The sequence below is a fragment of the Gracilinanus agilis genome, chromosome 2 (genome assembly GCF_016433145.1).
Source record: "Gracilinanus agilis isolate LMUSP501 chromosome 2, AgileGrace, whole genome shotgun sequence".
NCBI lineage: Eukaryota > Metazoa > Chordata > Mammalia > Didelphimorphia > Didelphidae > Gracilinanus > Gracilinanus agilis.
The window spans coordinates 424,376,810-424,389,420 of NC_058131.1; the positions used below are offsets into that span (position 1 = coordinate 424,376,810).

General features: G+C 42.5%; 1 protein-coding gene across 1 annotated transcript in view; it reads left to right on the top strand.

Annotated features, from left to right (window-relative positions):
- The first annotated feature begins 260 nt into the window (after positions 1–260).
- Positions 261–12,611, top strand: part of INF2 (inverted formin 2) — a 90,282-nt gene continuing 77,931 nt past the window's right edge. Inside the window, exon 1 of the mRNA XM_044664645.1 lies at positions 261–414. The gene's annotated coding sequence lies outside the window, so the exon portion shown is untranslated. The remainder of the gene's footprint in view (positions 415–12,611) is intronic.

A 12,611-nucleotide genomic window follows, 5' to 3' on the forward strand; every position in this document is an offset into this window, starting at 1 on the left:
GCCAGATTTTGAACCCAGGTTTCCTAGTTCCCCTCCACTTCGCGGCGGCCTCAGCAGCACTACCCCCGCTCCTCACCCCACCCCCACTTTCCTTCCTAGGGTTCTCCAGAAGCCCCGGGGCGTTGGCCGGGCCCAGGGCTGGGCTCCTTCCAAGTGGGCTGCTTGGGGCGGGGCTGGTCCTGCTGGGCTGGGTCGGGTTGGGCGCCGCCTCCGCACCTACTCGGCGCTTCCACTTTCCTGCTCTAGAGCCCCGCCCGGAACGGAGTGCCAGGGATCTAGGCGCCGGGAATCCGCGTTCTGTCTGGCAGAAGTATTGACACAGAAAGACAGACCGGCAAGACGCTGCTTTGGTCCGAAAAGACAGACTGATAGACGTGCGGAGGACATTTCAACCGTTGCCACTGCTCCGCTCCTGTAAGTCTAGGGGAAACTTGGGCGAGGGGAAATAAGCTGGGGCTGGAGGGGTACCCGCGCAGGACTGGCCCCTAGTGCTCTAGGCAGATTGGGTACAGAATCTGTGAAGTGATATGGGAAAGGGGAGACGGCGTCCCTCCCGGGGTCCCTGCTAGTCTGCTTTAGGGGTCCGCTGGCCCGATCCCGCCATCGTTGCCTTCCAAATCCGGTTTCGGGGCTAAAAGGACTGGGGGCGGGGAGGACCCAGGTGCTTGGGCGCCTCCCCTTTCTTTCCCGTCCTCCATCCCTCCCGGGACAATACCCTCAGCCCCGGGCGCAAGGGGTGATTGTGGCCGAATTCTCTGCTATTACTGCCTCCACTCTGCAGTCCTATAACCCCTTTCTCTGTGGCAGGCTTTGCCTTGGCTGGGGGGGGGGGGGGGAGGGAACGGATTTCTAGGTTAAGTTCTCCCTAAATCCTCTTTGCACCAGCCTTCCGATTTGCCCCGTCTCTATTCTTTCTCAGAAAGAACCTGGGAGTGAAAAAATGAGGGAGGAAAATCTCAACTTTTTGCCTCCAGATTCCGCTGCTTGGAGGAATTGGGTGGGTCCGGGTTTACCAGTGGGGACTCGAGCTCCAGCTAGCGTGTCTGGTTTGTGTTGGATGGATTCAAGTGTTAATATTCGTCCTGAGCTCATCAGACCCCGAGAGCAGGGAATCTCAGAACTGCTCTTTCCTCTAGGGCGAGAAAGTAGGAAAGGGGTTGGCAGCTGGGTGAGGGGCGACAGAAGGGAGCGGGTGGGGCTGCGAGCAGTGTGGAAAGGAGTGAGGTCGGAAACTGGATGGAAGGATTGGGGAGGGGGTGGGAGGCAGGCAAGCAGGCAGCTGGAGGGAGAACAAGGCTATTCCCGTTCTTCCTATCCAAGCTGAGTCCTCATTAGGAATATCATAAGATAGGGGTAAAAATAGTTTTGAGGGGGCACAAAAATGGTGGTAAAGAGAAGAGTCCAACTATGGTTACGGTGGACCAGAGAGGGGGGCTGTTCTACCCTCAGTCAACCAACCAGCTTTGATTGAGGACTTGTCTCTATTGGGGTTTGTAGGGAATGGGAGTAGAGAATGTTTTTTAAGAGAAAGGTGCCACTATGACAGGACAGTTGAAGGAGGGGAGGGTTAAAGTCCTCCTCTCCTGTATTGGTGGTCTGGAACTAAGCACTATTTGAAAAGTTATAGCTCTGTTTACAACCATCCTCGGCCCTCCCCCCCCACCCCCCACCCCAGTTGAAGAGCCAGCCAGACCCACAACAACCTGGCTCATTGGAACTGCAGGCTGGCTCTTCCAAAAGCAGGAACTTTGTGTACAGACTTCCAAGCTATGAGTAGGAGAGAATCAGCTTGTTGAAAAACCGGTGTTCTGGAAGAGGGGCCTCTGTTCAGAGGCCTGGAATTCTTGGGCCTCCTTTCAGCCCACCCACCAGAGACACCCCAGTTCACTTGGCAGAAGGGCAAAGAAAGGCCCCATGGGACATCAGATTTGATGTCTTTCTGTTCTTTTTTAGAGTGAGTGTAGAGAGCAAAATCTGGGAAAGGCAATTAGGAGGCCAGACCGGCAGCTTGTACTGTGAGTCTCCCTGAATTTTATGGCAAACCCACAAACAACAGGCTCTCTGGATTTAAAAAGGGAAGAAGAGTCTGTCCATGTCCTAATGCTCTGTCATCAGTTTTTAGCTTGTAGTCTCACTGAATCGTGACTTGGAATAGTTAACTATTACTGAAACCCTTTCCTGAGTTGCCTAACCAAAGTTATTCGGCAGGGGACTGCTGGGAAGATAGGAAGGAAAAGACAGGACTCCCAACCTCAGGCCAATTTTCCAGAAACAAGAGAGGAGAATTCATGTCCCCTTGATTTCTCTGTTCCCTGTGCAGTGAAAAAAACAAACACTCACCAGAGAAGGGGAAAGAATCCAAGCACTACAAACAATACATAAAACCATTTGTTTGGTCTCAGCAAATCACATCCTGAAGGTTCATATTGTTACTCAGAAGCAGATGTGCCTGCCTGATGTCAGAGGAAAACACCTGATAGAGACATGGCCCACATCCTTGAGGCACACACAGGTTTGCCTGATGGCTTTGGGAAGTGACCTCTTGTCAGAGCATCTGCCTGGAATCATTTACTATGATTAGTACACAGGAAAATATTGGGGATACTTGGATAAGTTGTGTCCAGGCAATGAGGTGCCTATTATAGGTGAGAGGAATACAAATAGCTGAATTTTGCTTTAGAGTTTGCAAAGCACTTTTTGGACCTCTTATGTCACTTGAACTCCAGAACAACCCAGTGAGAAAAGTGCTGCACTTAAAATAATAGCTAACATTTATACCATGCTTACTATGTGCCATTAAGCCCTTTTCAATTATTGCCTCTTTTGATCCTCACAACAAACTTGGGAAGTAGGTGCTATTATTATCCCCATTTTATAGTTGAAGAACCTGAGGCAAAGATTAATTGACTTGCCCAGAGTCATATAGCTAGTGAGTCTGAGGCCAGAGTCACATAACCAGTAAGTCTGAGGCCAGATTTGAGCTCAGGTCTTCCTGCTTCCAGACCAGGTGCTTTCTTGTGGTGTATAATAAACACCATATATATGTATACTACCACCATCATCATCATCATCATTGTCTGTGCCACCCAGTAATTGGGGAAACTGACATTCACCAAGTGACTTTTCCAAAGGTCACATAGCTAGTTAGTCTCATATAGGGGAATTTGAACTCTGGCCTTCCTGGTGCCAAGTCCAGTAATTTTTTTTAAATCTTTACCTTCTGTCTTAGAGTCAATAATACATATCTGCTCTGAGGCAGAAGGACAGCAAGAGCTAAGCACTTGGGGTTAAGTGACTTGCCCAGAGTCACATAGCTAGGAAGTATCTGAGGTCAGATTTGAACCTGGCCTGGTTCTCTGTCCACTGAACTACCTAGCTACCCATTAAATCCAGTACTTTCTTAGTTTTGCCATGATGCCTTTGGCTCTGTTTGATAGGACCGGGTTCTATTTGTTATTGTCTCAATTTTCCAAAATCTTCAGGAAGCTCCCAGTTGGACACTGTTCCAAAAGAATCATTTCTGCCCCCAGAGCTTATAGTCTAGAAATAATGATGATGATGTTTCATAGCTGTGTAACCCTGTGTGTAAATCACCTTAGGGTTAGTTTCTCTTAGCCCCAATTTCCTCATCTGTTAAATGGGAATAATAATATCACCTACTTCCCTAGGTGGATGTGAGGATCTTATAGACCTTAAAACTACTTATTATTGGAACAGGATGGATACCAACGAAAGGACAGTGCAGGCCAAGAGAAATTTGGGATCACCAAGTACATGGTGATAAGACTGGTGTACCCGTCTATATTTTCTGTTTCTACATGTTCACAATACAGATCTCAGTGTGGGGTCCCTGGCAATACTCTCCCACCCCTGATCATTCCCATAATCCACAGTGGGTTAAGTGCTTCAGAAATGTCCCACAGGAAGAAAACCTGGACGGTTAAGCAGGACTTGGGTGGAGGCTTCGTATTCCAAGGAGTAATCCATTATTTTGCTTGTATTTGTGCTCTATATAATAAACAATGTTACCACTGTGAGAAAAAAATAATGATGATGATGATGCAAATGCAATAACTACTTTCTTTTTTTTTTAAAGGTTTAAAAGGCACTTTCTATGTAACCTTCCTATAAGGGTATTCTAAAACAAAGATTATTCTCCCCCATTTATAGGTGTGGAAATTGAAGCTCAGAATTACAGAAAATGATACAGATTTTCTTGCCAAAGGAAGACTGAAGATAGAACTAGTATTGTTGGATGTACATGAATAAAAGCTCCCTCCTCTGTGACCTTTAAGGTTTTCTTCTTTGTAACCTTTGGGGTAGGCAGTTCTGGTATTGTTATCATGTTACAGGTGAAAATTGGAGCCTCAGAGAGGTAGGGAGATGTCCATAGCCACATAGTAAATATTTTCAGGTGAGATTTAAAGCCAGACCTCCTGACTCCAAGTCCAGTATTCTTTTCCTAAGCATTCCTCAGGGGAAGGTCTTGTTTACAAGTGGTATAAGAGAGGAAAAGGTTATCTTTTTTGAGGGGGAGGATAATACTCCTGTTGAATCAGGAAGTATTCCTGGAAGAGGCAGGTTGAGGATAATACACCACAAAGAAGTCTTCACAAGTAACCTGGAGTTAACAAGTGACATGAAGTGTTTCCCAGGTTTTGTGTAGGATGCTGATGTAGATGTCAGCCTTAATTGCCTGTGCTCATACATAAGACCTTTTAAGCTAATACCTTAAATAGCTTCTTTTCTCTTCTGATCAAAGTGTAATTATTTTTCATGGGTTGGAAGAGTTCACTAATTCTTCAAGGCTAAGGCAATGTCACAGCAACAGCAAACTTAACTGGCTTCCTGTTTGAATCTTTCAGAACTTCAGGCTGTTCAATATGACTGGTAGACTTTAGGCATCTGCCAAGGGATACCCATTCCTTTTATTACCACCTGGAAAAGGAAACTGCCCTCACCACTTAAAACACTTTCCCTCTTTTCACAACCAGCTCTGATTTGGGAAAGGTTGGAGACAGCAAGGATGATTATGTGGTAGTAATAATAAGAATACATATAGCATTTTACAATTTGAAAAATGTTTTTATAGGTACAGTATCTCTTTTGGGCCTCCCAACAGTCCTTTGTGGTAGGTTTTGTTATCAGTCAAACATTTATGAAACATCTGCTGTAGCCAGGTATTTTGCCAAGCCCGAGGGATGCAAAGAGAAGCAAAAGATGGTCCCTGCTCTCAAGGAGCTTACTATCTAGCAGGTGAGACAACATGTGTAGAATAAATAACCAAGGAGATAATTAACCAAGAAAGGTCACTGTAATTAAAAATGATTGGGAAAAATTTCCTGTAGAAAGTATGATGTTAATTGAGTCTTCAATAAAGCCAGAGAGGTCAGTTGTTGGAGCAGAAGAGGGAGAGTGTTCTAGGAATGGGAGACAGACATCTAGAGAAGATTACTGGAGCTGAGAGATGGAACTATGTTTATGGGAGAGTCAGAAGGCCAGCATCACTGGATTAAAAAGTAGGTTTTGTTGAGTAAGGTATAAGAAAACTGGAAAGGTAGTAAGAAGCTACTTTGTGAGGACTTTGAATATCAAACTGAGCATTTTGTATTTGCTTTTGGAGATGAGAGGAAGGCACTGGAATTTATTAGGTATGAAGGGTGACAATCAGCCCTGCACCTTGGAAAATCACTTTAGTGGTTGAACAGAGGATGGATTGGAGTGGAGAGAGCCTGAGACAGGCAGATCCCCCAGCAGGCTATTGTAATAGCCATGAGTAGAGAAGGACCAAAGTAGTGGCAGTGTCAGAGGAGAGGAGGCACAGTTGAGAGATGTTACAGAGGTGAAATGTAGCAACAGATTGGATATGGGGAGTGAGAAATAGAGGAGTCCAGGATGACGCCCCTGAAGATGGTATTGCCCTAGGCAGTAATAGGGAAGGTAGGAGGGGATTGGGCAGAGGATTAGGGAGAAAGATAATGAGTTTCATTTTGAACATATTGAGTTTCAGATGGCTATTGGTAATCCAGTTCAAGATGTGAAAAAGGAAGTTGGTGAAGTGAGATTGGAGGTCAGCAGAGAGAGCCATGAAGAAAAGGTGGATTTAAGGATCATCAACATAGAAATGATAATTAAATCCATGGAAGATGATGAGATCATCAAATAAAGAAGAGCAGAGGACCTAAGGGACTCCTAGAATGTGATGTAGAAGAGGATTCAGTAAAGGATTCAGAGGAGTGGTCAGATAGGTAGGAGGAAAACCAAGAGTGAGTAGTGTCCAGAAAACCCATTTTATAGATGAAAAAAGTGAGGACACCTTGGTGCAATGAAAAGAAATAGAAATATGTAAGTTTAGAGGTGCGAGACCTTAAGAGATCATCCAGATCAGTGGTTCTCAAAAATTTTTGGTCTCAGAATCCCTTTACTCTCTGAAAAATTATTGAGGACCTTAAAGAGCTTTTCTTTATGTGGGCTATATCTATCAAAATTTATTATGTGAGAAATTAAAACTGATAAAATTCAAAATATTTCTGACTTTACTTAAAAATAAACCATTATATGTTAACATAAATAATCTTTTTAAAAATAATTATTTTCCAAAACAAAATTTAGTGAGAAGGGTGGCATTGCTTTATATAGCTTTGCAAATCTCTTTAATCTATGACTTAATAGAAAACAGCTGGACTCTCAAATTTGTCTTTGCATTTAATATATTGCAATAGGTTGTTTCACAGTTATGTAGTTGGAAAAGGGAGGAATATTTTTTTTCCTAAAACCCTTACCTTCTGTCTTAGAATCCATACAAGTTTGAAAATAAGGTCCTAAGGCAGAAGAACAGTAAAGGGCTAGGCAATTGGGTTTAAGTAACTTGCCCAGGGACACACAGATAGAAAATGTCTAAAGTCAAATTTAAACTCAGGATCTGTAGGTCTGACTATCCACTGAGCCACCTAGCAGCCCCTAGGGAAAAGTGTTTTAATGGGCACATAAAATCTTTTTATTCTTATGAAAATAATTTTAATGTCAAAGACCCCCTTAAAATATTTCAGGACGAACTATGTTATAAGAACTGATGATATAACCCAATCCCCTGTTTCTTAGATGAGAAAACTGAGACCAAGAGGGCAAATGACTTGCCCAAGGTCACACAGTCTTCACATAATAACATGTAATAGTCTTTCTGTTACACCATTTTGCTACCTAAATGTGATGTATTCATATCATTATTCATTCCTTTAGGTGAAGACATTAAATGAGACAATTTTTTAAAAGTACAAATTATCTAGGGAAAGTAACTATTTGACATTGGCCATCCAGGAGACCTATTGTGTTGAGGGTCAACAATGCAGTATAGTGGACAGAGTATTTGAAGTTGGAGTCAGGAAGACCTAAGTTTGAATCATGATAAATGCCTCAAGCAATTACCAATTATTGGACCCTCAACAAATCACTTAACCTCCCTTTGCCTTAGTTTCCTTATTTGTAAGTTCTACTTGATGACTGTAAGATCCCCTTAGAAAACCTGGTTTTCAAATTCCTGTTCTACCACTTACTACCATTGTACCCCTGAGCAAATTGCTTCCTGTCCCTGGCCTTCAGATTCTTCATCTGAAAAACGAGGGGGTTGGAGTGGAGCTGATCTTTTCTATCTTTAAATCGTGTGAATCCCTGGGAAACTAGCATCCCACCTCTAAGGCCTTAAGTGGTTCTATAATTTTGCCCAATCCGGAGTTTTGTCATTCTTGAAGGGGAGACAAGAGAAGGAGAAAGACCAGGCTCCCAGGGCTCCTTCCATTCTTATTAGAGAGACCGAAAACCAAACCAAAACTGGCCTCTGACCTGGAGTGACCAGTCAGGAGGTACTGAGCAAATGCTACTTATTTGTTTTGTTCTGTCTGTCATGTTTCATCAACCAAACCACAAGCTTTCTAAGAGCAAAGACCAAGTCTTATTTATTTACCTTAGGGTCCCCACTGCTCATCAAACACCCAACAGCATGATTGGCTCAGGTGAATAATGAAACCAAAGGTGTAGAAATCTTGTTGCTAGAGCAGGAAAGGCGGTATGTGCAATATGGGGTTTGAATCTGGACTGGATCACGCATGCAAGGGGAACAGGGACAATCTGGAGACAAGGAGGAGGAGGAGGAGGAGGAAGGCACCCAGAGGTGGGGACTGAAAATGATGTAATAGGCAAAGATGAGTGGAAAGATTGGAGATGTTTAGACTAAAGAATCTCAAGTGCATGGTGGGTCCTCATGTGGGAGAAGGATTCTATTTGTTCTGCTTGCCCCCAGAGGGCAAACCAAGCTTCACCTGAGGAGTGGGAAGGAGACTACCAAGGAGGCAGATTTGTTACCTCCAACTCTGGACTTTCTAACATGCATGTTCAGTAAAGAAATGGGTTGGGGCAGCTAGGTTGCTCAGTGGATAGAGTCAGTCAGTGCTGAATATAGGAGGTCCTGCGTTCAAATTTGTCCTCAGACACTTGCTGGCTATGTGATCCTGGGCAAGTCACTTAACCCCAGTTGCTCAGCCCTTCCTCTCTTTGGTCTTGGAACCAATACTTAGTATCAATTCTAAGACAGAAGGTAGGGATTAAAAAAATAATAAGAAGAAATGAGCTGAATTTTCTGTCAGGATAGGGGACTGGTTGGTATTGAAGGTCTTTTCCCTTCTGTGATTCTACAAGCAACTTCTTTTCTTTTGTTTATTTTTTAGAAAACAAAAAATCTCTTTTCTCTTTCACTTTTCCTTCCCTCCCACTCCCTGGCTCCTTAACAACTTCCAAAATGTGTGGTTTCAATTCAAAATCACTGTGGGCTATACTAGTAATGGCAGGCTTTCTGGAGGAACTGGAATTTGAGTTAGCTTTGAGCTAACCTTCCCCAAAAAACTTCAGATTTCATTTTAGTTATTTATTTCTTCATCAGAGTCAACAGTGAGACCAGGACTGCTCAGGTAGAATTTTAGCACCTTTCTGCCCTGCTAACTGCCTTCTTTCCTTCCGGCCATCTGTTTACTGGAAGAAAAGTGGATAAACCACAGATTGAGTCCTCTAGTGCATAAATAATTGGCAACTGATTATAATCAAGTTTAAACCCAGGATTCTTAGCATTTTGGAACAGCTGGAAAAAGTCCAAATAATTGGGTTCTAATTAAACTCTTCTACCAAATCACTTCTCCCCTGCATCTCCTACTGGGAAGAATGGGGGCATTTTCCCAGAGCAGTGGCTCTAGAATCTCTAGGATGAGGATTCCTTTTTTAACTTTAAAAAAGAGTGTCATGAACCACAACAGTGTAATGGTTCAGTTACTACAATCTTATTGATTAGAGGAGAAGGCAGTGAGGAAACTAGATGCAAAGTGCTTAGTGAATACTTATGGCAGGCCAGGGGTCAGGGAGCTCTGAGTTTAAATCTGGCCTTAGACACTAGCTGTGTGACCCTGGACAAATCATTTCCCCAGTTTCTTCAACTGTAAATGAAGATAATGATAGCACCTACTTTCCAGGGTCATTGTATAGATCAAATGACATAATTGTAAAGCAACCATATTTGTCAGTGTGCACAGGCAGCTAAGTGGCACAGTGGATAGAGTGGTGGACCCAGCATCAGGAAGTCTCATCTTCCTGAGTTCAAATCTGACCTCAGACACTTCCTAGCTGTGTGACCCTGAGCAAATCACTTACCCTGGTTTGCTCCAATTCCTCATACATAAAATGAGCTGGAGAAGAAAATGGAATCTATGGTATCTGGCAAGAAAATGCCTAATGAAGTCAATGAAGAGTCAGACATGTCTATTGAACAAGTGACTTGGTGAATAGAACACTGCACCTGGAGTTGAGAAGATCTGCATTCAAATTCAGTCTCATACAGGGCAAGTCACTTAAATCTCTCTTTACCTTGGTTTCTTCAGGACATGGTTTTCAGTTTGCCTCAGTTTTCTCATCTGTAAATAGGGAAAATAGCTCCCAAAGTTGTTGGAAAGAACAAATGAGATAATAATTGTAAAGTGCTTAGCACAGTGCATAGCACATATAAGCACTATATAAATGTTAGCTCTTATTATCATCATGTAAAAATACTAGCTATTATTATTGATAGAGAAAGCATGACAAAAAGCTACCATGAATTTGATAATGCTTTTAAATGAGCTTTTATCAATTCCTACATACTTGAATAATCATACATATACATCCAAAACACACACTGAAGATATGTTTGCTTATTTATTATCCTGAGACATTAAACGAAAGAACTGGTGCTGTCTTACAGCTTTTGGAGACTAGGAATCTGGCTCAAGCTTCAACTTTAGGCAAATAAAGGTGACATGACAGTGCCTGGTGATCTATGAAATTATGGACCCTCTGCAATATTTATTGTCTGTGTAGCCTTGGGCAAGTCACTTCTCTGCTCAGATTGAACATTCCCTAGGAAATTGGCAGGGACCCATCACTGAAATGGTAGTCAGAGATTAGAGCTCCAGCTCTGCTATTTACAACCCAAGTGATCCTGGGTAAATCCTTGTACCTTTTGGGACCTTTGCATCCCATGAGGAAGTTGCATTACATCTCTTTTACAAGTCAGGTTGGATATGAGGAAGGATGCTGCAGATGTTTCTGCAGCTGTGAGAGGAACTCAACCTGTGCAAGGGAAGGAGGGAGAGGAAGGAAGAAAGTAAGAAAAGAAAGAAGGGAGGAGGGAAGGGAGAAGAGAAAAGGAGAGAGGAAGGGAAGAGAAAAGGGAGAAAGGGAGGGAGAGAGGAAGAGAAAAAGAAAGAGAAGGGAAAAGAAAGGAAAGAAAGAAAGGAGGAAAGAATGATAGATTTATTAAATACTTACAATTTGCTAAGTATTGTGCTGATTCCTTACAAATATGATCTCATTTGTGCCTGGCACATAGTAGGCATTTAATAAAGTTTATTTATTGATCCTTATAACAATCCTGGGAAGCAGGTGGAATTAGCATTACCAAAAGGGAGAGAATTGGGAGGGGGGCCAGAAGAATTCTCCTTAGTGCACACTGGTGATGCTGTATTGAGATTCATTATCTTGGTATCCACCTTAATGGCTTATTCCAAAACTAGACACTCCGGTTAAACTTGTTAGGAGAACTTCCATCCCAAATTATGTTGAATAACATAATGGTATGATGCTATTTATCCAGTTCTGTTTCAGGTAGGGAAGTTACTCTCTCATCCTCAGTTTCCTCACCTGTAAAACAATAAGTCAGTTAGCAGTTCCTCTCACAGGGTTGTTCAAGTATAGGTCAAATGAAATAATGGTACTTAAAAGAGCTTCACCTACTTTGAAGTTTGCAAAGTAACTTATATGTTGTTGTTATACTGGATGATATCATGCATTGTCTTCAGTTTGATACTTTGCCTAAAAACTGCCCAATTTACTGAGATTTGAAAGTGATTTTTCTTACCTGTGTTTCTCCACTCTCCGCAAATGAAGAGAAATGGAGGCCCTGCATTATTTTAATTACCTGAACTTCCTTAATATCTTTTCAATATTAAAGTGAGGTATGTGAATTATGAGCATCATTAGTCCATAATAACCTAGTTTGGGACAGGCAGCTAGGTTGTAACATAATGCATAGAGTACTGGGCTTGGAATTAGGAAGATTCATCTAAATGAATTCAAATCCAGCTTCCTCAAACACTTACTAATTGTGTGATCCTGGGCAGGTCACTTAACCCCATCTGCCTCAGTTTCCTCATCTGTAAAATGAGCTGGAGAAGGAAATGGCAAACCACTCTAGTATTTCTCCCAAGAAAACCCCAAATGGGGTCATGAAGAATCAAGCATGACTGAAAACAACTAAACCCAGTTTGTTATTTTAAAAATTGTTTTAGTTCATGAAATTAAAATCCAAGTAAACAGCTCTGCTGGCAAATTGTGATTTGACCTGGGACAAATTTCTTTCCCCTCTCTAGTCTTCAGTTGCCTCATTTGTGAAAAGAGATTATAAAGGACCTCAAAGGTTCCTTTCACCTTCTAAGTCTATGCTTCATTGACTACCAGTTCTTTTTCTAAAGGTTCTTCCCTAGCCTCTATCCTTTCTTTCTTCATGTGTTCACTCTTATCCTGACTAGACTTTACTACTGTTGACTAGGACAGGAAACAGTTGATTTGTGACTACTTCCTTTCTGAATCCAAGGCCAGCCCCCTAACCTTTTATACCTCATTTCCCACAGCTGGGCAGCCTCTAGGACTGTAATCATCTTGTTCTGTTTCTAACATCTGAATCATTTGCAAAAACGCCAGCTAATTGGCAAACGATAGTTTCCTGCTAGACACGCAGGCTTTTTGCAAGGTTCCACTTTTGCTACTTCAAGCCCACAAACATGGAGCACCAATTCAGTTGCCAGATCTTGTCATTTGTTTTTACCTTCAAAACATCTCTTGCATCTTCAGAACTCTTCTCTTCACTCACCCACGACCACCTTAGTTCATATTCTCATCACATCTGGTGTAGATTAGTGCAACAGCCTCCTACTTGGCCTCCTTCCCTGAAGGCTCTCTCTGTTCTAGTCCATCTTACACACAGCTAAGTAATTCCTTCCTACAGATTTGACTGTGGCACTTCCTTACTCAGCCAATTC